At 45.8% G+C, this 26,511-nt stretch overlaps 1 long non-coding RNA gene across 1 annotated transcript; it reads right to left on the bottom strand.

Moving 5' to 3' along the window:
• Window positions 1-15,219: 15,219 nt before the first annotated feature.
• LOC140460956 (uncharacterized) lies at window positions 15,220-22,471 on the bottom strand. Its single transcript, XR_011954418.1, has 2 exons — window positions 22,275-22,471; window positions 15,220-16,149 (listed from the first exon to the last, which is right to left on the bottom strand). It is a non-coding gene; the product is annotated as an uncharacterized lncRNA (long non-coding RNA).
• Between the last annotated feature and the right edge of the window lie 4,040 nt (window positions 22,472-26,511).

Below are 26,511 nucleotides of genomic sequence, written 5' to 3'. Positions count from 1 at the left end.
AGAGAAGGCAGAGAGTTGGGATAAAAGGTTCTTTTTCGAAATGGCAGCTGGTGACAAGTGGTGTCCCGCAGGGCTCAGTGTTGGGGCTGCAGCTGTTCACTTTATATATTAGTGATCTGGATAAAGGGACTGGGGGCATTCCCATGAAGTTCGCTGATGATACAAAGTTAGGTAGACAGGCAGGTAGTTCTGAAGAGGTGGGGAGGCTGCAGAAAGATTTGGACAGTTTAGGAGTGTGGTCCAGGAAATGGAGAAAGTGAGGACTGCAGATGCTGGAGATCAGAGCTGAAAATGTGTTGCTGGAAAAGCGCAGCAGGTCAGGCAGCATCAAAGGAGCAGGAGAATCGACGTTTCGGGCATAAGCCTTCCTGAAGAAGGGCTTATGCCCGATACGTCGATTCTCTTGCTCCTTTGATGCTGCCTGACCTGCTGCGCATTTCCAGCAACACACTTTCAGCTCTGGTCCAGGAAATGGCTGATGAAATTCAATGTCAGCAAATGTGAGGTCTTGCACTTTGGAAAAAAGAATACAGCATGGACTATTTTCTAAACAGTGAGAAAATTCATAAAGCCAAAGTACAAAGGGATTTGGGATTGCTAGTCCAGGATTCTCGAAAGGTTGACTTGCAGGTTGAGTCCGTGCTTAAGAAAGCAAATATAATGTTGTCATTTATCTCGAGAGTTGGAATGTAAAAGCAGCAATGTGCGACTGAGACTTTATAAAGCTCTGGTTAGGCTCCATTTAGAATACTGTGTCCAATTTTGGGCCCCACACCTCAGTAAGGACATAGTGGCACTGGAGCATGTCCAGCGGAGATTCACACGATGATCGCTGGGATCATAGGCCTAACAGACGATGAACAGCTGAGGATCCTGGAATTATATTCATTAGAGTTTAGAAGGTTGAGGGGATATCTAATAGAAACTTACAAGATAATGCATGGCTTAAAAAGCGCAGATGCTGGTCAGTTTTTTTCCATTAGGCAAGGAGACTGACAGTTTAGAATGGAAATGAGGAGACATTTCTTCAGCCAGAGAGTGGTGGGCCTGTGGATTTCATTGCCATGGAGAGCAGTGAAGACCGGGACATTAAATGTCTTCAAGGCAGAGATTGATAAATTCTTGGTATCGCAAGGAATCTTGGTATCTCTATGGGGAGAGTATGGTAAGTGGAGTTGAAATGCCCGTCAGCCATGATTAAATGGTGGAGTGGACTTATGGCCTTACTTCCACTCCTGTGTCTTATGGTCCGAAGGAAGAGCTCTTTGCTATTCACTTTACCTCCACTCCTAATGATTTTATAGATCTTAGTAAAGTCTCCCCTCAACTCCCTACACTCCAATGAAGACAGTCTCAACCTTTCCTGAAAACTCAAACCCTCCAGTCCTGGCAACATCCTGGTAAATCTTTATGGAACCCTCTCTAATAGTATTCTTCCTATTACAGAGCCACCAAAACTGTACTCAGTACCCAGAAAGTGGCCTCACCAACGTCCTGTACAACCTCAACGTGATGTCCCAACTTCTATACTCAATGGGGTGGACAGTGAAGGCAATGGTGCGAAATGCCTTCTTTACCACCTGTCTACCAGTGATGCAACTTTCAAAGAACTATATACCTGAACCCCCTAACTCCCCACCCCACCCACCGCCACCGCCAAAGTTTCTCTGTTCTATAACATGACCCAGGGACCTACCATTAACTGTACATGGCAATGCTGAAAATTCCTGCATTCTTCACCTGAAGCCCACTGAAGACGTTACCCAGTAGGTAATGAAACGTCTGGAAATGAACCTTGCAGCTCAGCAAGCAAACCTACATCCAAAACCTCAACCTGAGCTACAAATCTTCTCAAAACCCACTATGTCCAGCCCTTCCTTGTTTAGCAAAATGCAACCTCTCACTTTTATTCATACCTCTCTCATAGACACACACACACATACACCCCACAACACACTCACAGGCTTAAACTCCATCACACTCACTTCACTCTTAAGCACGCACTCACACACAAACTCATATATACACACACACACAAAACTCTATGGAGTGAATTTGTATTGGCAGAATTATATTTGCAGATACTTTCAATTTTGCTCAAAAAGCACACAATCTGCAGGCAGTCAATCCATGCAATATTTTATAAATTCCTACTTTGGAAATAGACTCAGTCTGATTCAAGATTGGAATACTGACAGACTCGAACCTCACATCTTTAATGCATTGTCTGAGCTGAGATGTCACTTTTTCTTTATAAAACATTAAGTCATCTCAAGAACGTGACTTTAAAGATGTTCAGGGATTTACATATTAACCAAAACCTGCAACCCATTCGAAACGATGAAAGACAGAACAACAATCTCAGTTTGTTCAATATATCCTTTCAGTCGCATGACACTGTCATCTTTTGCTATACAATCGGTGTATTATTCCCCGGCCAACAGCTACCTGATGAAGGAGCAGCACTCTGAAAGCTAGGGCTTCCAAACAAACCTGTTGGATTATAACCTGTTGTGTGATTTTTAACTTTATCTACCCAAGTCCAACACCGGCACCTCCACACCGTTTCCAGTGAACCCAGCCCACATCACCCGCTGCTGCCAGTAAACTATACAATGCTGATGAAACGGTGAAGTACCTGCACTTCTGAAAAATGTACAACTTCTAACGATACTAGCTACTCATTCACTGCTCCATCTGATACATGACATTGGAAACTTAGTGCAGGAGGCTGAAATGAAATGAGCAGCTTTAAAACAAAAACATCTTGGAGCTCAAAGCCTTCAATGGGAGTCTGAGCCCGGCGATAAGTTCAAGTAACCTTTATTGTGACCCAACGTTGTTACAGTTTCAGATCTCTTCCCCCGCCCCCCCACAGCAAAAAGGTGTAGAAAAAGTAGCTGCTTTTTAAATAGCTTAAGGTCAAGGAGTGCACCCCACTCCACACCACCTCACCTTCTTTACTATGGTCAGCACCGAGTTGTCAGTTTGTAATTGGATCCTTGGTACAGCCTTAACTGTAGGAGGTATTGCCTCACTCAGCAATTTCAACCCATACCCTGTAAACAATTAAGTCTTTCCCCACTCAATGACCGATGGCAGTGGTGAGCAATGAAGAGTCAACCATGCTGTTGTGGGTCTGGAGTTATGAGTAGGCCAGACCGGGTAAAGGATGCAGCTGGGATGACTGAGTGAATCCTTCCCCACAACAGCAGTTTCCTTCCCTAAAAAGGGATGTGAGTGAATCAGATGGGTGATGTCTCCCAAACATTCATTTCTTCATTAGGTTCTGAACTCCAGATTTCTGACCGAAAGCCAATTCCACCATCTGCCACGGCGGGATTCAAACCTGGCAGTCCCCGGAACTGGGTTGATAGTCCAGTCAATAACGCAATTGGCTATCCCTCCTTTAATCCCCCTGCGATGGCACATGAACTCGCTGGTGTCTCCTCAGATGGGAAGCGCGGGTAAAGCCCTTCTCACACTGAGAGCAGGTGAACTGCCTCTCTCCAGTATGCACCTGCCGGTGGGCCAGCAGGATTGAGGAATTGCTGAAGGCCTTCCCACACTCAGTGCAGAAGAACGGCCTCTCTCCAGTGTGCCCCTGCCTGTGGGCCAGCAGGGTGGAGGCCTGGGTAAAGCCCTTCCCACACTCGGGGCAGCTGAAGGGCCTTTCCCCTGTGTGGACCCGCTGGTGCCTCACTAGGTCGGAGGAATTGCTGAAGGCCTTCCCGCATTTGGGGCAGCTGAAGGGCCTCTCCCTGGTGTGGACCCGCTGGTGCCTCACCAGGTCGGAGGCATAGCTGAAGCCCTTTCCGCACTCGGGGCAGGTGAATGGCCTCTCCCCAGTATGACTGCGCTGATGAGTCTCCAGGATAGAAGGGACACGGAAGCCTTTTCCGCAGTCGCCACACTTCCACGGTTTCTGCACGGGGCGGGATCCATTGGGTTTCTCCATGGCCGAAGCTTCAGCTGCACACAAACGCATGCACAGCCCTTCCCTGCCGTGAATTCCTCTTTCCAGGCCCTATAACTGCTTCAGGTTTCACAATCAGTGCACTGCGACAGTAGGGTCTCTCATCCAGTCCCATTGATGCTGAAGACGTGCTCTAACAGGAACCAAAAGGCTTTGCTCCTTCTCACAGAATCAGTCAAAAATTGTTGCAGTCCTGATGGATTGAGTGACTGTTGGACATTGACGTCGAAGTGAGGACTGCAGAAGCTGGAGAGTCAGAGTTGAACAGTGCGGCGCTGGAAAAGTACAACAGGTCCGGCAGCATCCGAGGAGCAGGAAAGTTGATGTTTCAGGCATCAGCCCTTCATCTGTTGATTTTGAAACTTCCGTCTTCAGATCATCAAATGCTTTGTAAAAAGAGATTACAAAAGTCATGACTGTCAGTGCAAGGTAGAAATTCAGAACAAGCAATTCTACTTTCTGCAGAACATTCTTTTCTTTTGTTATTCCACACTGAAAATTGAAAGCACCATCCCACTCTCTCTCCCCCTCTGTTCTCACACCGCTCTAACTAATTCTCTTGAAAGTGTTGATTCAGGATCTTACAGGGGCAGAACAGCAAAAACTTCAAGACTGACATCTCTCTGAATTTCGGATAACTCCACTGCTGAGAGTGAGCAGGTCTGATTTTGGGAAGCTCAAAAAATAGTATCAGTTCAGGGTGAACCTGCAATGCAAGTTCTTGAGGAACAACCAGACATGAAGTGGTTAACATCCCTGGAAAGGAAAGAGCAAAATGAGACATCAAAGGCATTAAAACCGACACCAGGGAGAAACTGAACATACAGATGTGGCAAGCCAGAGTCAGAGATAGACAGCATGGAAACAGTCCAACTCGTCGATGCCAACCAAATATTCTAAATTAATCTAGACCCATTTGCCAGCATTTGGCCCACAACCCTCTAAACCCTTCGATTTTATATTTTTATCCAGATGCCTTTCAAATGTCATAATTGTACAAGCATCCACCATTTCCTCTGGCAGCTCATTCCTTACACGCACCAGTCTCTTAATGACAGAGTGAATTTTGCACAGTGAATCCATCTTACCCATAGTGCTCAGGGGTGTGTAGGTTAAGTTAGCACAGCCAATCCACCCTAACCTGCACATCCCTTGACAATATGGGTAACAGAACACTGCAAATCCACCTGAACCCGTCCAAAACAGAACACTACGGGTCATTTAACATGGCGAATCCACCCCAACATGGACAAAGTTACAGATAACACAATACCAGGTTACAGTCCAAGTTTATTTCAAAGCACCGGCTTTCGGAGTGCTGCGTCTAATTCAGTTGGTTGTGGAGTACAAGATCATAAGACACAGAATTTATGGAAAAACATTACAGTGTCCTGCCACTGAAATTATATACTGAACAAACCTGGATTGTTAAGTCTTTCATCTTTTAGAATGGGTTGCAGGTATCAATAATATGCAAGTCCCAGAACTTCCTGTCAGCTCCTTCTCGAGATAACTTCAGGTTTTATAAGAAAAGGTGACATCTCAGGTCAGATAATGCATGAAAGGAGTGAGGTCAGAATCTGTCTGTATCCCAATCTTGAGTCAGCCCGCTTCGATTTGCAAACTGAAATTTACAAAATATTACATGTATTGGCTGCCTGCATTGACTGCCAGCACATTGTGCATTTAGAGTTATACAGTCATAGATGGACAGCATGGAAACAGACCCTTCAGTCCAACTCATCCATGACGACCAGATATCCCAACCCAATCAAATCCCACTTGCCAGCAACTTGCCCATATCCCTCCAAATTCTTCCTATTCATATGCCCATCCAGACTAGCCTCCACCACTTCCTCTGGCGGCTCATTCCATACACATACCACCCCCTGAGTGAAGAAGTTGCCTCTTTAGGTCCCTTTCACACTAAACCTATACCCTCTAGTTCTGGACTCCCCCACCCCAGGGGAAAGACTTTGTCCATTTATCCTTTCCAAGCCCCTCATGATTTTATAAATCTCTGTAAGATCACCCCTTAGCCTCTGACGCTACAGGGAAAACAGCCCTAGCCTATTCAACCTCTCCCTATTGCTCAAATCTTCCAATCCTAGCAACATCCTTGTCAATCTTTTCTCAACCCTTTCAAGTTTCACAACATCTTTCCGATAGGAAGGAGACCAGAATTGCATGTAATATTCCAACAGTGGCCTAACCAATGTCCTGTGCAGCCGCAACATGACCTCCCAATTCCTGTACTCAATACTCTGACTATTAAAGGAAAGCAGACCAAATGCCTTCTTCACTATCCAATAACTATCCTTTTCTTCACTACCTGCGACTCCACTTTCAAGGAGCTATGAAACTCCACTCCAAGACCTCTTTGTTCAGCAACACTGTCTAGTACCTTACCATTAAGTGCATAACTACTGCTAAGATTTGCTTACCCAAAATGCAGCACCTCACATTTATTTGAATTAAACTCCATCTGCCACTTCTCAGCCCATTGGCCCATCTGATCAAGATCTCTTTGTAATCTGAGGTAGCCTTCTTCGCTGTCCACTACACCTCCAATTTTAGTGTTATCAGCAAACTTATAGCGATACCTCTTATGCTCACATCCAAATCATTTATATAAATGATGAAAAGTAGTGGAACCAGCACAGATCCTTGTGGCACTCCACTGGTCACAGGCCTCCTGTCTGAAAAACAACCCTCCACCACCACCTTCTACCTTTGAGCCAGTTCTGTATCCAAATGGCAAGTTCTCCCTGTATTCCATGAGATCTAACCTTGCTCACCAGTCTCCCATGGGGAGCCTTGTCGAACACCTTACTGAAGTCCATATAGATCACATCTATTCTCTGCCCTCATCAGTTCCCTTCGTTAGTTTTCAAAAAAACTCATTCAAGTTTGTGAAATATGATTTCCCACACGTAAAGCGATGTTGACTATCCCTAATCAGTCCTTGCCTTTCCAATACATGTACATCTTGTCCCTCAGTTCGATTCCCTCCAACAACACCGACGTCTGGCTCACTGGTCTATAGTTCCATGGCTTGTCTTTACCACCTTTCTTTAACAGTGGCACAACGTTAATCAACCTCCAGTCTTCCGACACCTCACCTGTGACTATCAATGATACAAATATCTCAGCAAGAGGCCCAACAATCACTTCTCTAGATTTCCACAGAGTTCTAGGGTACACTTGATCAGGTCCTGGGGATTTATCCACTTTTATTCATTTCAAGACATCCAGCACTTGCTCCTCTGTAATATGGACATTTTTCAAGATGTCACCATCTAGTTCCCTACATTCTATGTCTTCCACGTCCTTTTCCACAGTAAACGCTGATGCAAAATACCCGTTTAGTATCTCTCCCATCTCCAGCGGTTCCACACAAAGGCCACCTTGCTGATCTTTGAGGGGCCCTATTCTCTCCCTACTTATTCTTTTGTCCTTAATGTATTTGTAAAAACCCTTTGGATTCTCCTTAACTCTAGTTGCCAAAGCTATCTCATGTCCCCTGTTTTCCCCTCCTGATTTCTCTCTTAAGTATATTCCTACTGCCTTTATACTGTAAGGCTTCATTCGATCTATCCTGTCTATACCTGACATATGCTTCCTTCATTTTCTTAACCAAACCCACAATTTCTCCAGTCATCCACTGCTGCATCACAGCGCCAGAGACCTGGGTTCAATTCCTGCCTCAGGCGACTGACTGTGTGGAGTTTGCACATTCTCCCCGTGTCTGCATGGGTTTCCTCTGGGTGCTCCGGTTTCCTCCCACAGTCCAAAGATGTGCAGGTCAGGTGAATTGGCCATGCTAAATTGCCCGTAGTGTTCGGTTAGGGGTATGGGTGGGTTGCGCTTCGGCGGGGCGGTGTGGACTTGTTGGGCCGAAGGGCCTGTTTCCACACTGTAAGTAATCTAATCATCTAATCATTCCCTATACCTACCAGCCTTTCCTTTCACCCTAAGAAGAATATACTTTCTCTGGACTCTAGTTATCACAGTCCTGAAGGCTTCCCATTTTCCAGCGACCCTTTACCTGCAAACATTGGTGCACAATCAGCTTTTGAAACTTCTTGCCTAATACTGTCACATTTGTCCTTCCTCCAATTTAGAATTTTTGTGCAAACTAGAATGTATCTGCAAATGTAATGCTTCAAATTCAAATTCATCCCCATGGAGAGTGTGGTTCTATGTGTGTAACAGAGAAACCCTGTTTCCATGCTGTATATCTATCTGTCTATTTGATAACAGATGCTTTATTTCTGTTGGTGCAAGTATAGTTGTAAATCATAGCTGGATATTAATAGTTAGATGTAAGGGAGAGAGAATTCCTCAGGTAGAGCACTATCAGAGTCCTGGGAGACCCCTACTTCAGATTTACTTGGACTGGTTGACAGTCTGGGAGATTATGGATTGGGTCTCGATTGACTAAATGTTTTATTTTTCCCAAACGTGTAAAAGGGTGTGTTAAAGCTTCAGCAGAAATCCAGCAGAGCTGAGAACAGACCAACATCTTACTCTGTGGGAACAGGGAGATCAACAGAGGACAGAGAAATCCGGACCTGAAATCCAAGCTGACACCAGACTACCCTGTGATCAGTGCTTTGATGAGCAGTACCAACCCTCTACCTTTACTAAGCTTCCCATTTGACTACCCCCTCGATATTCAGGATCCAGTCCTTGCCATCCTGAAGCCATGTCCCTGCAAGGAGTCTCAGATCATAATTATTCTCTTCAATGTGTTCAGTCAATTCATTTCACTTCTGTTACAATGCAGCTCACATTCAGTTTTTAGTTTCAGTTTTTGTGATCTTCTGAATCCAGTTTTGATTGCTGGTATATTTACTCTCCTTGTCCCTTTCTATCATTCTCTGATGTTCATTTCCACATCATGACATTGCTCACCAGCCTTGATTTGGATTGGCCAGGCTAAATTGCCCATAGTGTCCAGGGATGTGCAGGTTAGTTGGGTTAGCCATGGGAAATGCAGGGTTCTAGGTTCATAGTAATAGAAGCAGGAGTCAGCCATTTGGCCCGTCCTGCCTGCTCTGCCATTGATTAAGATTATGGTGGATCTATCCATCATCTCAGCTCCTCCTGCCTGCAGTGTCCCAACTATCCTTAATTCCCCAATTATGCAGAAACCCATCTAATTGTGTCTTGAATATACTTAAGGAAGCTGCCTTCTCTGTTTCCTTGGGCAGAGACTGCCATAGTTTCACTACTCTGCAGGAAAAGCAGTTCCTCCTCATCTCTGTCCTAAATCTACTTCCCCTAATCTTGGGGCCTAGTCTCATCTACCAGCAGAAATGACTGGATAGGGTAGGATTTCATCCCCACAGTGCAATGAATTCCCACTTTCCGCCAAATCCCAGATGTACTCATTCACTCAGTTGCTGTCTCACAAATGAAAGATTTCATTGTAACTTCTGCTCTGAGTAAGGACAAAACATTTTTGAAAGCTGCTCTGAAAGTCCAGTCTTCACAGCAACACTTCTACTTTCACTGAAGATGATTAAAGTCATACAGCATAGAAACAGACCCTTTGGACCAACTCATCCGTGCCAACTATATATCACAAACTAATCTAGACCCGTTTGCCAGCATTTGACTCATCCCTCTAAACCCTTCCTATTTAAGTACCCATCCAGTGGCTTTTAAATGTTGTCATTGTACCAGCCTCCCCACTTCCTCTGGCAGTTCGTTCCATACATGTTCCACCCTCTATCTGAAAATATGTTGCCCCTCAGGTCCCTTTCCCTATTCACCTTAAACTTCTGCCCCTTTAGTTCTGGGCTCCCCTACCATGGAGAAAAGACCTTGGGTATTCAGCGTAACCATGCCCCTTATAAACTTCTTTCAAGGTTACCACTCAGCCTCTGATGCTCCAAAGAAAATATCTCCCTGGCCTATTCAGCCTCTTCCTGCAGCTCAAACCCTCCAAATCTGGCAACAGCCTTCTAAATATTTTCTGACCCCTCTCAAAGTTTCATAACATCTTCCCTATATCACTGCTGTACCTCATCCTGAAGGGTCTGTTTCATGCTGATTAACAGGCCCACACTCAGGAGGATCTAATGGAAACATACAGAATACTGACTGGCCTGGACAGAGTCGACTTTCAGAGGATGTTTCCATTGGTAGGAGAGACTAGGACCTGAGGGCACAGCTTTTGAGTAAAGGGAGGGCATTTTAGAATGCAGATAAGGAGATACTTCTTCAGTGAAAGAGTTGGGAATCTATGGAATTCGTTTCTGCAGAAGGTTGTAGAGGCCAGGTCACCGAGGATATTTAAGACTGAGGTAGATAGGTTCCTGAGTATCATGGGGATGAAGAGTTCCAGGTAGAGGCGGGAGAATGGGGTTGAGAAACCTATCAACCACAATTGAATGGTATGAACAGACCTGATGGACTGAATGGACTAATTTCTGCTCCCATGTCTTATGGTCTCTTGCTGTCCTGGCCACAGTGAGAGAATTGGGAGCAGGAGTTGACAATTTGGTCTTGCGAGCCTGCACAAACATTGAACAGATCATAATTGAATATGATCTACTTACATCTAGGTGAATAGGCTGGAACCTTTTCACTGGAACAAAGGAGGTTGAGAGGTGACCTTATTGAGGTTTATAAAATAACGAGGGGCATAGATGAGGTCAATATCAGCTGTTTTTTCAAGAATAGGGAGCAATCTTTTTAAGGTGAGAGGAGAAAAATTTTAAAAAGACACAAGGAGCACATTTTTCATTTAAGAGAGAGGAGTGTGTGTCAAATGAATGTCCAGAGGAAGTAATGAATGCAGGTACACTAACAACATTTTTTAAAAATTTGAATAAGTGCACGAATAGAAAAGTTTCAGAAGGATATGGGCCAAACATTGGCAGGTGGGACTTTAGTTTGTGAATATAGTCAGCATGGACTAGTTGGATTGAAGGGTCTGTTTCTGCGCTGTATGACTCTGTAACTGTTCGATACTGGTCTTAAAACCATTTTCTTGCCTTCCCCCAAAACCATCCATTTCTTTGTTCATCAAAGTCAAATGAACTCAGCCTTGAATACATTCAATGACCGGCCTAACTGCAGAAAGACATCCACACTTCTGAACTCAATTCCTCTTGCGAATATATCTCTTGCTTTGCTCATTGCTTGCTGCACCTGTCTGACAACTGGCAGTAACTGGTTTCGAAGGACGCTGAGGCCCCTTTGTCCATCCACACATCTTTCCTGATGAAGAGCTCGTGCCCGAAACGTCGACTCTCCTCCTCAGTTGCTGCCTTACCTGCTGTGGTTTGCCAGCGCCACACTTTTCAACTCTGATCTCCAGCATCTCACTTTCGCCACATCTCAACTTATCACTCCATAAACAATGCACCTCCTTTCTGCTTTTTTTTACATACATCAAAGGCTATACCTTCACATTGTGGCACTGCGTTTGCAAAGTGATACACAGGCCTGGATCAACTTTTCCAGTGTGTGTCCCCTCCCTCGACTCACTCTTTCCTTTCAGTTGCTACAAATCAATAATTGAACCCCAGAATGAAAAGAAAGTGGAAAACGTGGTGACAAAAACATTATTATACTCACAAATTTTAGACAGAGAAAGGAATTTATAGTCTGGGGTGAGGTTTAATCTTCATTCAGTGACAAAAGATCAGTATCAGTGGCTTCAGAGCTCACGGTCCAACTTCCGCATTTCGACAACGGCCGACTCTGACTGGCAGGAGGACCAGACTCCTACGGATCCTCCAAGGTGTTCCATTGGTCCATAGAAAAGAGCTCGTGCGCCTTTCTTGCGACACCCAGGAGTATGCGCAGTACTTTGCTGACACCGGCAGACATGCGCAGTGCTTACTGACACCGTGGAGCATGCTCAGTATGCTCTGTCACGATGCTGGCGTAACTGACAAATTTTAGAGTTAAAAATCACAAGCCGATTGGACTGTAACCTGGTGTTGTGTAATTTTTAACTTTGTACACCCCAGTCCAACACGGGCACCTTCAGATCATGACAAATTTTAAGTGTCCAAATGCGAATACGAGAGAAAAATGTCAACGCCATTTTTTTTGCCGAAATGTTTTTTTTCCACTGTGCCTTCACGTTTCATTACTTTTGCATTTTGTCTGGCTGCTCAACGTTCCTGCCTTTACCTCAGGGTAGAGGTATTCCAAAACTAGAGTGTATAGGTTTCGGTTGAGGAGGAAAGATTTGAAGAGATTCAAAAGACTCGGCATAGAACATTCACCGGATTAGTGGTGCTGGAAGAGCACAGCAGTTCAGGCAGCATCCAACGAGCAGCGAAATCAACGTTTCGGGCAAAAGCCCTTCATCAGGAATAAAGGCAGTGAACCTGAAGCATGGAGAGATAAGCTAGAGGAGGGTGGGGGTGGGGAGAGAGTAGCATAGAGTACAATGGGTGAGTGGGGGAGGAGATGAAGGTGATAGGTCAAGGAGGAGAGGGTGGAGTGGATAGGTGGAAAAGAAGATAGGCAGGTCGGACAAGTCAAGGAGGCAGTAACTGAGCTGGAAGTTTGAAACTAGGATGAGGTGGGGGAAGGGGAAATGAGGAAGCTGTTGAAGTCCACATTGATGCCCTGGGGTTGAAGTGTTCCGAGGCGGAAGATGAGGCGTTCTTCCTCCAGGCGTCTGGTGGTGAGGGAGCGGCGGTGAAGGAGGCCCAGGACCTCCATGTCCTCGGCAGAGTGGGAGGGGGAGTTGAAATGTTGGGCCACGGGGCGGTTTGGTTGATTGGTGCGGGTGTCTCGGAGATGTTCCCTAAAGCGCTCTGCTAGGAGGCGCCCAGTCTCCCCAATGTAGAGGAGACCGCATCGGGAGCAACGGATACAATAAATGATATTGGTGGATGTGCAGGTGAAACTTTGATGGATGTGGAAGGCTCCTTTAGGGCCTTGGATAGAGGTGAGGGAGGAGGTGTGGGCACAGGTTTTACAGTTCCTGCGGTGGCAGGGGAAAGTGCCAGAATGGGAGGGTGGGTCGTAGGGGGGTGTGGACCTGACCAGGTAGTCACGGAGGGAACGGTCTTTGCGGAAGGCAGAAAGGGGTGGGGAGGGAAATATATCCCTGGTGGTGGGGTCTTTTTGGAGGTGGCGGAAATGTCGGTGGATGATTTGGTTGATGCGAAGGTTTGTAGGGTGGAAGGTGAGCACCAGGGGCGTTCTGTCCTTGTTACGGTTGGAGGGGTGGGGTCTGAGGGCGGAGGTGCGGAGGGCGAAAGTGACGACTGCAGATGCTGGAGATTAGGGTCGAGAGTGTGTCCTGGAAAACCACAGCAGATCAGGCAGCGTGCGAGTAGCAGGAGAATCGACGTTTCCGGCAAAACCCTCCATCAGGAAATACCTATGTGAAATTGCAGAGCTGTAGCATAATCGAGTGGGTCTGGATGGGATGCTGTTGGGAAGATCGGTGTGAATGGCCTGTAGGGATGATATGATTCCACTGCCTAAGCCACGCGTATATTGAGAAATGATTGCCCCAAGTCTGCTGTGGGAGGAGTGGGTTCGTTCGTGAGACACTGATACCAGTTCTGGGGAAGGTAGGCTTGTGCTGTCTCTCTCTTCACACTCTGCCCTCCACCCCCGTCCATTTTCTCCCCGCCCACTGCCCCCTGCCCATTCCCTCTCCTCACATTGCACTCCCATTCTCTCCCCATAACCCTCTGAACCCCAGTACCTCTCTATCCCCCAACCTCTGTCCCCCTCTCCATTTCACTCCCTTCTCCACCTCCACCAGCGCCCCTCCCCGTCCTTTCTGGTGCCTCAGCCCTCTTTGATCGCTGTATCAAGCCCTTTTAAGGAGAGAGAGAGAATGGGTGGTGACGATTCTACCTGGCAAACAGAGTGTGCGAGAAATGACTGAATTTTAAATTTGAGAATAGCTAAAATCATATATACAGAAACGTTGTTAAAGTCTGGAAGAATGTTCTTTTAAAAAAAAACAAGCTGTAGAAATCTTTCTGAAACTTGCATTGATATATGCACAGTTAGGCCACAACCAAGGACAGGCTGTAAGAGTGAATGAGTGAATAAAAGACAAGTCCCACCTCGTCCATGAGGAGAAAGTGAGAACTGCAGATGCTGGAGATCAGAGTCGAGAGTGTGGTGTTGAAAATCACAGCAGGTCAGGCAGCATCCAAGGAGCAGGAGAATCAACGTTTCAGACATAAGCCCTTCACCTTGCCCTCTCCAGTGTGTGTTGTGAAACTGCTTAACTGCTTAATCATTTCTAGTGGCCGAGCAGAGGCTGATAACAAGTTTGGAACACACGAGAATGACCTCAACTGAGACCTTGGATTCATGTCTCACGACAGGAGACCCAGCTACACAATACACACACAAATTCTCTCTCTCTCTCTCACACACACACACACTCACACACACACACACACTCAAGTACTCACATGGTCGTGCAGATCCTCTCTGATAGACAGGCTCTCTCTCAGACACACAGTGATACACCCCTCACACTCACATCCATGCACACACCTTCTCACACAATTATACTCCAATACATGCACACTTTACCCAGCATGCACACGCACACACACAGACGCTCTGTCTCATGCAAGCACTTACACATAGAAGTCTTTGGGGTGAATTGCATTTGCAGTATTATATATTTGGAAATGGAACCAGTCTGACACAAGACTGGGATGCAGAAAGACTCTAACCTCACAGCTCTCATGCATTGTCTGACCTGACGTGTCACCTCCCTTTATAAAACATTATGTTACCTGGAGAATGTTACTAAAAAGAAGTTCTGGGATTTACAGATTAATGAACCGAAATCTGCAACCCATTTTAAAAGATGAAAGACTGAACAGGTTTCTTCAATGTATAATTTATGTTGCATGACACTATAATCTTTTGCTTTTTATTCTGTGTCTTACCATCCCACTCAACAGCTACCTGATGAAGGAACAGCGCTCCAAAACCTTGTGCTTCGAAACAAACCTGTTGGACTATACCCTGGTGTTTGTGTCATTTTAAAAAATTGTTTCCAGTGAATACAGCCCACACCTCCCACTGTTGCCAGTAAACTTTGCAACGCCTATGAAACAATAAACCTGCAGTCCTAAAAAATTTACAATTTCGAACAATACCATCTACTCATTCACTGCTCCTTCTGAGACACGACATTGGAAACTCGGTGCTGGTGGCTGAAAGAAATAAGAAGCTGTTGGATCTCCCAGCTTTCAATGAGAGTTTAAGCCTGACGGTAATTTCAGGTAACCTTTACTGCGACCCAACTTTGTTACAGCTTCAGATCTCCACATCACAAGGCGTACAAAAACTGGCTTTTCTTAAAAAGGAAGCACCTCATGCTTAAAGTCCACACACTCACCCCCACTCCCCCACCACACTTTCTTTATTATTGGTCATTTGAGTTGTCCCTTTGTAACTGGATCCTTCGTACAGCCGGGTAAAGCATGCAGCTGGGACGACTGAGTGAATCCGTTCCTGCAACGGCAGTTTCCACCACTGAAAAGGACATAAGTGAATCAGATGGGTGTTTGCCCTCTGAAAATGGTTTCATCCTTAGATTCTGAAGTCCAGATTACTGACCGAATCCCAATTCTGCCATGATGGGATTCGAACCTGAGAGTCCCCAGAGCTGGGTTGTTAGCGGCGCTCGGCCATCGCTCCTTCCATCTCCCCTGTGATGGCACGTGAACGCGCTGGTGCCTCCGCAGGTGGGAGGAGGAGCAGGTGAAGCCCTTCCGGCACTGACAGCAGGTGAATGGCCTCTCTCCGGTGTGAATACGTCTGTGGGTTTCCAACACGGATGGGAAAGGGAATCCTTTCCCTCAGTCCCCATATTTCCACAGTTTCCCCATTGGGGGAGCTTTCCTTGTGTTGGTCTGAGTTTGAAATTACAATAGTCTTTCCCACTGTGAGGGATGAGACTTTGATTCGCCCAAGCTGAGTAAATGGTGTGAAGCACTTTTCACAGTCAACACACTGAATCTCCCTCACTCTCTGTCTCAGTATTCTTCCTGCCACACCAGTGTCCAAAATCTCTCAAGCAAACAACAGCAACCATGTCTTCTTGATTGGAATGGTTGCTGATATTCAAGTCCCAATGAATCAAGTGGCTCTGTCAGAAGTTGATGTTTCATTTGGTTTCAGATTTCTTTCTGCACGTCTTCCTGCAAATAAAAAATCGCAAAATAAGTGATCATTGGCAGTACACTAAAACGAACATAGCATAGGTGGCAGTTCCTGTAGTTTGCCAGATGCCTGGTGATCACATAATACCCAGCACACAGAAACCTGAAATCCCTCATGCAGCCAGATAGGCTCAGGTGTGTTTAGAGGAAAACTTCATTCAAATATAATCTAATCTGAAACTAAATACGTGTACATATATATATATCAATATGCCAATACTTTCAATGCGGTGCAGTTCCATGAGAAACCATACTTTTAATTGTGAACATGAGGAACAAAGCAATCATTTTCCAGGGTGCAAACTGCATACGTGCCAAACTGAGGGAATACACAAGGAAAATACAGCAGGGAGACAGAATGAGAAGCAGCTGTTCTGGAAACTCTTTGTCACTTGCAATTCTTAGAGCAATGTCAAATGTATTTCACACTGAGCAAGTCTCAGCTGGCTCATGAGGTGTGTGGTGGATGAGGAAAGAACCGCTGTTTGGCTTGTTGGTCTGGGGGCATAATTCTCAGAGAAAGTCTTTAACTGTACAGACTTCTGCGCGGTCCGGGATTCAAATCCCCGCCGAGATTGCGTCTCTTAACTTTATTTGGGCAAAAATGACCCATTAATTTTCTCAAAAACCACCTTCGTGAAACGAGGTTGGGCTGCCTGGAGTACGAATGAGGCAGAAAACAGAGAAGTGAAATGGTTGGCGATCGCGTTGAACAGGTTGACGTGAGTGGTGCGGTGTTTGAGGAATGTCAGCAATAAAGGTAAATTGAAAAATTGGGTCAGCTCTCCTCGGACAACCGAAGTTTTCCAAGTCAGTAGGGGCCGAGAAACAGGAAATAATGCGGTGAAAATGCTCCCATGTCTGAAAGGATCTATAATGATTCGCCAGAGCTTTAAAATCACGAGCACGAGCGAATGCAGTAGACGAGGTGCGGCAAATGTGCAGGTAAAGTGCTGCTTCACCTGGAAGATATGTTCCAGCCTGGAAGGATATTCAGGAGGGAGCAGGTAAATTGTGCTTCTGAGTGAAACCACGGTTCGTGCATGCCACGCGCCAGACGAAAGGTTGAAGTGACCTGTGGAAAACCACGCTGTGCTTGGGCGCAGAATTACATGGAGAAGGCAAGAGAATGATACGAATAGAGACCCACGTTTACTTACTATGTCGACCCAGCAGAGCGAAGGTGGGCTGCATGGCAAATCACAAGAGAATGTGGGAAGTTAGAAAAAGTTTATATTTACACAGCCTCCATACGTCTGCGCAACACCATATAAGACGACAGCAGTGGAGATCTTTGACATCAGTCTCGAACGTGCAAGCCACACGCCAGACGAAAGGCTGAAGGGGCCTGTGGAGCGGTGTGCTATACGTCGGAGCAGAGTGGCGCAGCGGGAGCGTGCTGGGCCCATGACCTAAAGGTCGATGGATCGAAACCATACTCTGCTATTGTTCAGTGCCTCCTTGAGCGACTTTACTGTGTGGTGGTACTTCGCTCAAACGACTTCCTGATCGATACTGTCGCGAAACTCACACTGTTCAAGTTGCATGCTTTTGGAGGTCTGAGTGGTCTCCTCCTGTTCTTCGTCGGTTTCCTATCAACTGAATCGCAAAACCACTTCTCTGAGATGCCAATGAGCTGATAAAATTGAAACGCATACCTTGTGGTTTCGTGCCTTCCCTGCAGTAGTTCGCCAAGTCCGTTCTGACGTGAATGACAAGACGATCCGCATGTCAGAAACCGCATCCCGGGTACAGAATGACAAGCAGGTGTTCTGGAAACTCTTTGCTGCTTGCAATTCTTGGAGCAAAGTGGAATGTATTTCACACTGAGCAAGTTTCAGCAGGCTCAGAGTCTCCAGTGTACATTGCTCTCTTTCCCGCCAGCTCAGAGAGAGAACAATAGGAGGGACAAAGGAGTAAATAACGATCCGTGTGGGAGGGTGAATAATGTTAATGGAGACCGTTAGTGACTAACAATAAGTAGTGTGTCGTCGTAGACTATGTGATAACAAGGGCTCGTATGTGTGTGGTAGGGGTCAAGGACATGGGGGATTTCAGGCCCTAAAGTCATGGAACTCGATCTTGAAGACTGGAGGGCTGGCGGGTGTTGAAGTGGAATATGAGGCGTTGTTCTTCCATCTGGAGCTGAGCTTTGCTGGAACACTGCTGCAAACCTGAGACAGAGATGTTGGCCAGGGAACATGGTGGCGTGTTAAAGTGGCAGGAAAGCAGAAGCTCAGGGCCTTTTTTTGCGGGCAGAACCGAGATGTTCTGCGAAGCAGTCATCCAGTTTATACTTCGTGCTCCGTTGGGGAAACGACGCTGTGAGCAGCGAATGCAGTAGACTAGGTTGCGGCAAATGTGCAGGTAAAGTGCTGCTTCACCTGGAAGGTATGTTCGAGCCTGGAAGGATATTCAGGAGGGAGCAGGTAAATTGTGCTTCTGAGTGAAATCACGGTTCGTAAAAACAGAATGTGGCAATTTAGACAGAGTTAATATTTGTTCGTCGGCGATATGTCTGCCGGTGGGCGATGGGAGCATAACCCAGAAGGGAAACCATCTTCCCTATTCACTCAATTACTGGATTAGTGGTGCTGGAAGAGCACAGCAGTTCAGGCAGCATCCAACGAGCAGCGAAATCAACGTTTCGGGCAAAAGCCCTTCATCAGGAATAAATGAAGGGCTTTTGCCCGAAACGTTGATTTCGCTGCTCGTTGGATGCTGCCTGAACTTCTGTGGTCTTCCAGCACCACTAATCGAGTACTTGATTTTCAGCATCTGCAGTCATTGTTTTTACCCTATTCACTCAATGTCGAGTTTAGCAGCTTTCCCGTATAACGGCGCACTGTTGTGCACCTCGCCTTCTCATCTGCTTCCCAAAAAACTTCGACGTAAATATTTCACATTGATACACAGGCCCAGTATGCAGAGTTGAGATGACATACTCGTGGAGGTCTGCGGGGTCTTCTCCTGTTCTCTGTCCCCTATGTTGAGGAGGGCAATACTTGTCACTGGTCACTCCGGTGTCAGAGAAAAGTTGAGAAAGAAAACGGTTTAATTTTCTGCCAGTAGAGAGGGCCCGGTTTTTGGGGACGGGCAAACGGCAGCAGAGAGACAGAATGAGAAGCAGCTGTTCATACAGTCATAGAGATGTACAGCATAGAAACAGACCCTTCGGTACAACCCGTCCATGCCGACCAGATATCCCAGCCCAATCTAGTCCCATCTGCCAGCACCCGGCCCATATCCCTCCAAACCCTTCCTATTCATATATCCATCCAAACGCCTCTTAAATGTTGCAATTGTAGCAGTCTCCGCCACTTTCTCTGGCAGCTCATTCCATACACGCACCACCTCCAGCATGAAAAAGTTGCCCCTTAGGTCTCTTTATAAATAGGCAAAGTCTTTTCCCTGGGGTCGGGGAGTCAAGAACTAGAGGGCTTTATGGTTTAGGGTGAGAGGGGAAAGATATAAAAGATATGCACCTTCAGGGTCCAATCGCCTGAACGCCCAAATCTCTAACTCCCCCTCACGAGAGCCAAGAGTCCTCAGTTCTATTGAGGGGGGGAAATTGGATGTCAGTCATCTCTGTATTAGAGAATCATCATTTAAATAAAACTGAGAAGGGCATTCCTGACAGAATATTCAACAGAAGGCGGCACAGAGTACTCCAAGAGACACGTAACCTGGCTGGAATCTGAGAGACAAAATTCCATTTCTTGTTACGAGAGGGAATCATATTTATTGAATCAGCATATCACGAGAATCTTGTTTTATTCTGGAACAGTCAGTAGTTAGAAGGGATTTATTCGGTTTGTTAATAGTTTAGTTCATCTGTTCACCATTACTGTTGGATAAATAAATGGATTTTTATTGATTTTAAAGTGTCAAAGATTTATTTTTAAACATTAGAGCAGGTTACACCATTTTTCACATTAATTTTACAGATTATAGGGCGATGCACTTCTCTTTGGGTGTTTCGGTTTGAGATCTCTGGTGGGGTGGGAGTTGGTGTCAGCTTTCCCATTCTAACAGTATTGACGTGATGTCATGCTGAATGCAGTGGAGTCAATATTAATCCCAGCCTCTTGCTCTGGTTGTGGGTGAATCGCCTTAATTTGGTCACTGACTCAGAAACAACACACAGAACCAACTGCTGAAACAATGATTCACACTTCATTGCACGTAGCAACTAAAACTAAAAACCCTCAAGTAAGCAAGTTCAGTCTCACGGCTGCCACCCTCCCCCCACCTGGCTATCACCTGATTGCTGGCAGAATTTAACCGAGTTTCCAGCGGCAGTGCCCATCTCTGGAAGGGTCAAGGGGTTTGACGCAATATTCTTCTTCCAATACTGCTGCTGCATCGTTGATTCCACTATCCTTGACAGCGCTATCCAACTCTTTCTTAAACGAATCCAGAGACTGGGCCTCCACTGCCTTCTGGGGCAGAGCATTCCACACACCCACCACTCTCTGGGTGAAGAAGTTTCTGCTCATCTCTGTCCTAAATGGCCTACCCCTTATTTTTAATCTGTGTCCTCTGTTTTGGGACTTACCCATCAGTGGAAACATGTTTCCTTCCTCCAGAGTGTCCAATCCTTTAATAATCTTATATGTCTCAATCAGATCCCCTCTCAGTCTTCTAAATTCAAGGGTACACAAGCCCAGTTGCTCCAATCTTTCAACATAAGATAGTCCCGCCATTCCAGGAATTGACCTCGTGAACCTACGCTGCATTCCCTCAATAGCCAGAATGTCTTTCCTCAAATTTGGAGACCAGAACTGTACACAGTACTCCAGGTGTGGTCTCACCAGGGCCCTGTACAGCTGCAGAAGAACCTCTTTGCTTCTATACTCAATCCCTCTTGTTATGAAGGCCAGCATGCTATTAGCTTTCTTCACTACCTGCTGTACCTGCATGCTTGCCTTCATTGACTGGTGTACAAGAACACCCAGGTCTCTTTGTACTGCCCCTTTACCTAACTTGACTCCATTTAGGTAGTAATCTGCCTTCCTGTTCTTGCCACCAAAGTGGATAACCATACATTTATCCACATTAAACTGCATCTGCCGTACATCTGTCCACTCACCTAACCTGTCCAGGTCACCCTGTAATCTCCTAACGTCCTCATCACAGTTCACCCTGCCAACAAGCTTTGTATCATCAGCAAATTTGCTAATGTTACTATTAATGCTATCTTCTATATCATTAATATATATTGTAAAAAGCTGCGGTCCCAGCACTGATCCCTGCGGTACCCCACTGGTCACCGCCTGCCATTCTGAAAGGGAGCTGTTTATCACTACTCTTTGTTTCCTGTCAGCCAACCAATTTTCAATCCAAGTCAGTACTTTGCCCCCAATACCATGTGTCCTAATTTTGCTCACTAACCTCCTATGTGGGACTTTATCAAAGGCTTTCTGAAAAGTCCAAGTACACTACATCCACTGGATCTCCCTTGCCCATCTTCAGAGTTACATCTTCAAAAAATTTTGGATTCGCTGAGCGTGGCAGCTGGATCGGCAGAGGCCGAACAGACCTCCCAGTCACCACCCATTTTAATTCCCCCTCCCACTCTCTTTCTGACATGACCATCTTTGGCCTCTTCCATTGTCACAACGAACCAAACCGCAAATTGGAGGAACAACACCTCATCCTCCACCTGCGCAGTTTACAGCTCGGAGGACTCAACATTGATATCTCCACTTTCAAATAATCTCCCTTCCTATTCCCGACTCTCTTCTTAGCCTGGACCGCTCATTTCCACTGGTCCATGCCACCAACTAAGTCATACCCTCAGCCTGTCTTCACATATCCCCACTTCACCACCCTGCCCCCAGCACTCCCTTTATCTGCATCTCCCCCTACACCTGCCCCCAGTCCTGAAGAAGGGTTACACCCGAAATGTCGACTTCTCCACCTCCTGATGCTGCCTGGCTGGTGTGTTCTTCAAGTCTCCTGCCAGTCTATTTTGCTAATTGAGACACAGACCTGCACCAACGTTTCCAGAGTCTGTCCCCTCCCGGATTCATTCCCTTTCCTATCAATTGCTGCAAGTCAATAATTGAATCCCAAAATGGAAAAGAGAGTGCTGTACTCACAGATCTTGGACAGAGGAAGGAATTTGCCGTCTAGATGAAGCTCAATCTTTACTCAGAGAGAGGAACAGGAGTAGAAGCTTCAAAAGCTCATTGACCAACGTCCACATTCAGACAATGGGGTGGCTCTGATTGGCAGGAGGACCAGACTCCTTCCGGTCCTCCAGGTTTCTCTATTGGTCAATCAAGAAAAGGTCGCGCGCCTTTTTTTGCGGACAGCGATGAGCATGCCCAGTATTTTGCTGACACTAGCGGGCATGCGCACAGCTTTGCTGACACCGGCAAACATGCGCAGTATGCTCTACGTGGATGGTGTTACTGGCAAATTTTAAGAGTCCAAATGCCGAAAGAAAATAAAAAGGACAGAACCACAATTTTTTGCCATGTGGTTCGACATGTTATTGCTTTTTCATTTTGTCTCGTTGCTCAACGTTTGTATGTCTTTTCCCCTTGTTGAGAGAGAGTGTCCTAGTGAGCTGACTGTGGGAAGGAGCTGTAACCAGTTACACAGACTGAAGAGCCCTTACACTCTTCGCAGCAAGAGGTAACTGTATGTACTTCCTGAGTGTGATCACAGTTTCAATTGTTCATCGGAAACCGAGAGACAAAAGGACACCAGAACTGCGAAGAAGTTGTGGAAAAGTGGAGACTAGGGATTCCATTCCCTGTCGGTACTTTCGATTCATCAGCTCAGTCGCAGTGGGGAGAGGCCGTTCTTCAAAACATTATTACAACATTATTTCCCATTGACAAAAACATATTCACGCTGCCTGATAACCTTGAACTTATACGAGTGCCCTGTCATAAAATCTTTAATAATAGCTTTGAACATTTTCTCTATGACACAGTTTCCTGTTCTCGGTCTCCCTTATTGAAGAAAGGAGTTTTCCAATCTAAAGAAACCTTCCCTGAAACTAATGTGGTTTGGAAAATTAAAACCAATGCATTAACTATTTCACTAGCCAGTTTTTCTTTGAGTGTCGGATGAAATCCTTCGGATACCTGGGACTTGTCAACCCGTAGTTCCAACAGTTTACTCAGTTCTACTTCCCTGGTAATTGTAATTTTCTTCAGTTCCTCCCTCCCTTTCAATTCCTGATTTACAGCTAGTACCAGGGTGTTTCTTGTATCCTATCTAGTAAAGACATTCAAGCTCTTTTCAATTCATCTGTCGTCTCTTTATCCTGTTATTGAGTCCCCAGACTCATTTTCTACAGAACCAACACTTATTTTGTGGGCAAATCTTTCCTCTCCAGAAAATCTTGGTACTGAACACGATAAAATTCACTTTGAAATATTGTTCATTCAAACTTTACCAAGCACACCCTACAGATTTAAAATCCCACAGTGACACCCAGTTTTGTTATGATTGATTCTGAAGAGAAATTTGAATACCAGTGATTAACTGGAAGAACTGTACACTAAGTTTTCACATTTTTAAACAAAAAAAATTACCAATTAATTGGAATAACTTAGCAGAATAGCATGTTTGGCCTTAAATTGTAAATCTAGTTTTCTTTCATATGACGGAGCAGGTCCACACCAGGGAGAGGCCGTTCACCTGCTCCGTGTGCGGGAAGGGATTCATTGATTGGTCTTCCCAGCGGAGACACCAGCCTGCCCACACTGGGGAAGAGACCGTTCACCTGCCCCGAGTGCGGGAAGGGATTCAGTCAGTCATCCCATCTGTTCAGACAACAATCCAGTCACACCGAGTAGAGAACGTTTGGAAGCTTTGTGGGTGTGACTTCTATTAGTTTTCAAGAGGACATACATTCCTCGGTGAATTGAACACCTATTTAAGACACACTTACTGATTTGGAACAAGCAGTAGGGTTGGGAGGTGCATACGCGTCATGTTTATCTCTGTGAAGAAGTTTACTCTGTGTAAAGATTGGCTCCGCTTTCTCCCTTTCCATGAGGCTGTGAGGACGATAACATGGTGTGAGATGTTCGAACATAGAACATAGAACAATACAGCACAGAACAGGCCCTTCGTCCCACGATGTTGTGCCGAACTTCTATCCTAGATTAAGCACCCATCCATGTACCTATCCAATTGCCGCTTAAAGGTCGCCAATGATTCTGACTCTACCACTCCCACGGGCAGCGCATTCCATGCCCCCACCACTCTCTGGGTAAAGAACCCACCCCTGACATCTCCCCTATACCTTCCACCCTTCACCTTAAATTTATGTCCCCTTGTAACACTCTCTTGTACCCGGGGAAAAAGTTTCTGACTGTCTACTCTATCTATTCCCCTGATCATCTTATAAACCTCTATCAAGTCACCCCTCATCCTTCGCCGTTCCAACGAGAAAAGGCCGAGAACTCTCAACCTATCCTCGTACGACCTATTCTCCATTCCAGGCAACATCCTGGTAAATCTTCCCTGCACCCTCTCCAAAGCTTCCACATCTTTCCTAAAGTGAGGCGACCAGAACTGCACACAGTACTCCAAATGTGGCCTAACCAAAGTCCTGTACAGCTGCAACATCACTTCACAACTCTTGAATTCAATCCCTCTGCTAATGAACGATAATACACCATAGGCCTTCTTACAAACTCTATCCACCTGAGTGGCAACTTTCAAAGATCTATTTACATAGACCCCAAGATCCCTCTGTTCCTCCAACTGACTAAGAACCCGACCATTAACCCTGTATTCCGCATTCTTATTTGTTCTTCCAAAATGGACAACCTCACACTTGGCAGAGTTGAACTCCATCTGCCACTCCTCAGCCCAGCTCTGCATCATATCTAAGTCCCTTTGCAAACGACAAATGCCCTCTTCACTGTCCACAACTCCACCAATCTTCGTATCATCTGCAAATTTACTGACCCACCCTTCGACTCCCTCATCCAAGTCATTAATAAAAATTACGAACAGCAGAGGACCCAGAACTGATCCCTGTGGAACTCCACTTGTAACTGGGCTCCAGGCTGAATATTTACCATCTACCACCACTCTCTGACTTCGACCGGTTAGCCAGTTTTCTATCCAATTGGCCAAATTTCCCTCTATCTCATGCCTCCTGACTTTCCGCATAAGCCTACCATGGGGAACCTTATCAAATGCCTTACTAAAATCCATGTACACTACATCCACTGATCTACCCTCATCCAAATGCTTGGTCACTTCCTCGAAGAATTTAATAAGACTTGTAAGGCAAGACCTACCCTTCACAAATCTGTGCTGGCTGTCCCTAATCAAGCAGTGTCTTTCCAGATACTCATAAATCCTATCCCTCAGTACCCTTTCCATTACTTTGCCTACCACAGAAGTAAAACTAACTGGCCTGTAATTCCCGGTGTTATCCCTATTCCCTTTTTTGAACAGGGGCACAACATTCGCTACTCTCCAGTCCCCTGGTACTACCCCCGTTGACAGTGAAGACGAGAAGATCATTGCCAACGGTACTGCAATTTCCTCTCTTGCTTCCCACATAATCCTAGGATATATCCCGTCAGGCCCGGGGGACTTGTCTATCCTCAAGTTGTTCAAAATGTCCAACACATCTTCCTTCCTAACAAGTATCTCTTCTAGCTTACCAGTCCGTTTCACACTCTCCTCTTCAACAATACAGTCCCTCTCGTTCGTAAATACTGAAGAGAAGTACTTGTTCAAGACCTCTCCTATCTCTTCCGACTCAATACACAATCTCCCACTACTGTCCTTGATCGGACCTACCCTCGTTCTCGTCATTCTCAGGTTTCTCACATACGCATAAAATGCCTTGGGGTTATCCTTGATCCTATCCGCCAAGGATTTTTCACGCCCTCTCTTAGCTCTCCTAATCCCTTTCTTCAGGTCCCTTCTGGCTATCCTGTATCCCTCCACTGCTCTGTCTGAACCTTGTTTCCTCAACCTTATGTAGGCCTCCTTCTTCCTCTTTACTAGACATTCAACCTCCCTCGTCAACCAAGGCTCCCTCACACGACCATTTCTTTCCTGCCTGATAGGTACATACATATCAAGGACACGTCGTATCTGCTCCTTGAAAAAGTTCCACATTTCCACCACATCCTTCCCTGACAGCCTATGCTCCCAACTTATGCTCCTCAAATCCTGTCTTACAGCATCGTAATTTCCCTTCCCCCAATTGTAAAATCTACCTTGTTGTGCGTACCTATCTCTCTCCATAACCAAGGTGAAAGTCACAGAATTGTGGTCACCATCACCAAAATGTTCACCCACTAACAAGCCCACCACTTGTCCCGGTTCATTACCGAGTACCAA

The sequence above is a fragment of the Chiloscyllium punctatum genome, chromosome 36 (assembly GCF_047496795.1).
Source record: "Chiloscyllium punctatum isolate Juve2018m chromosome 36, sChiPun1.3, whole genome shotgun sequence".
Lineage (NCBI taxonomy): Eukaryota > Metazoa > Chordata > Chondrichthyes > Orectolobiformes > Hemiscylliidae > Chiloscyllium > Chiloscyllium punctatum.
Note: the sequence above shows the minus strand (reverse complement) of the source record. Positions and strands in the feature narration are given on the sequence as shown.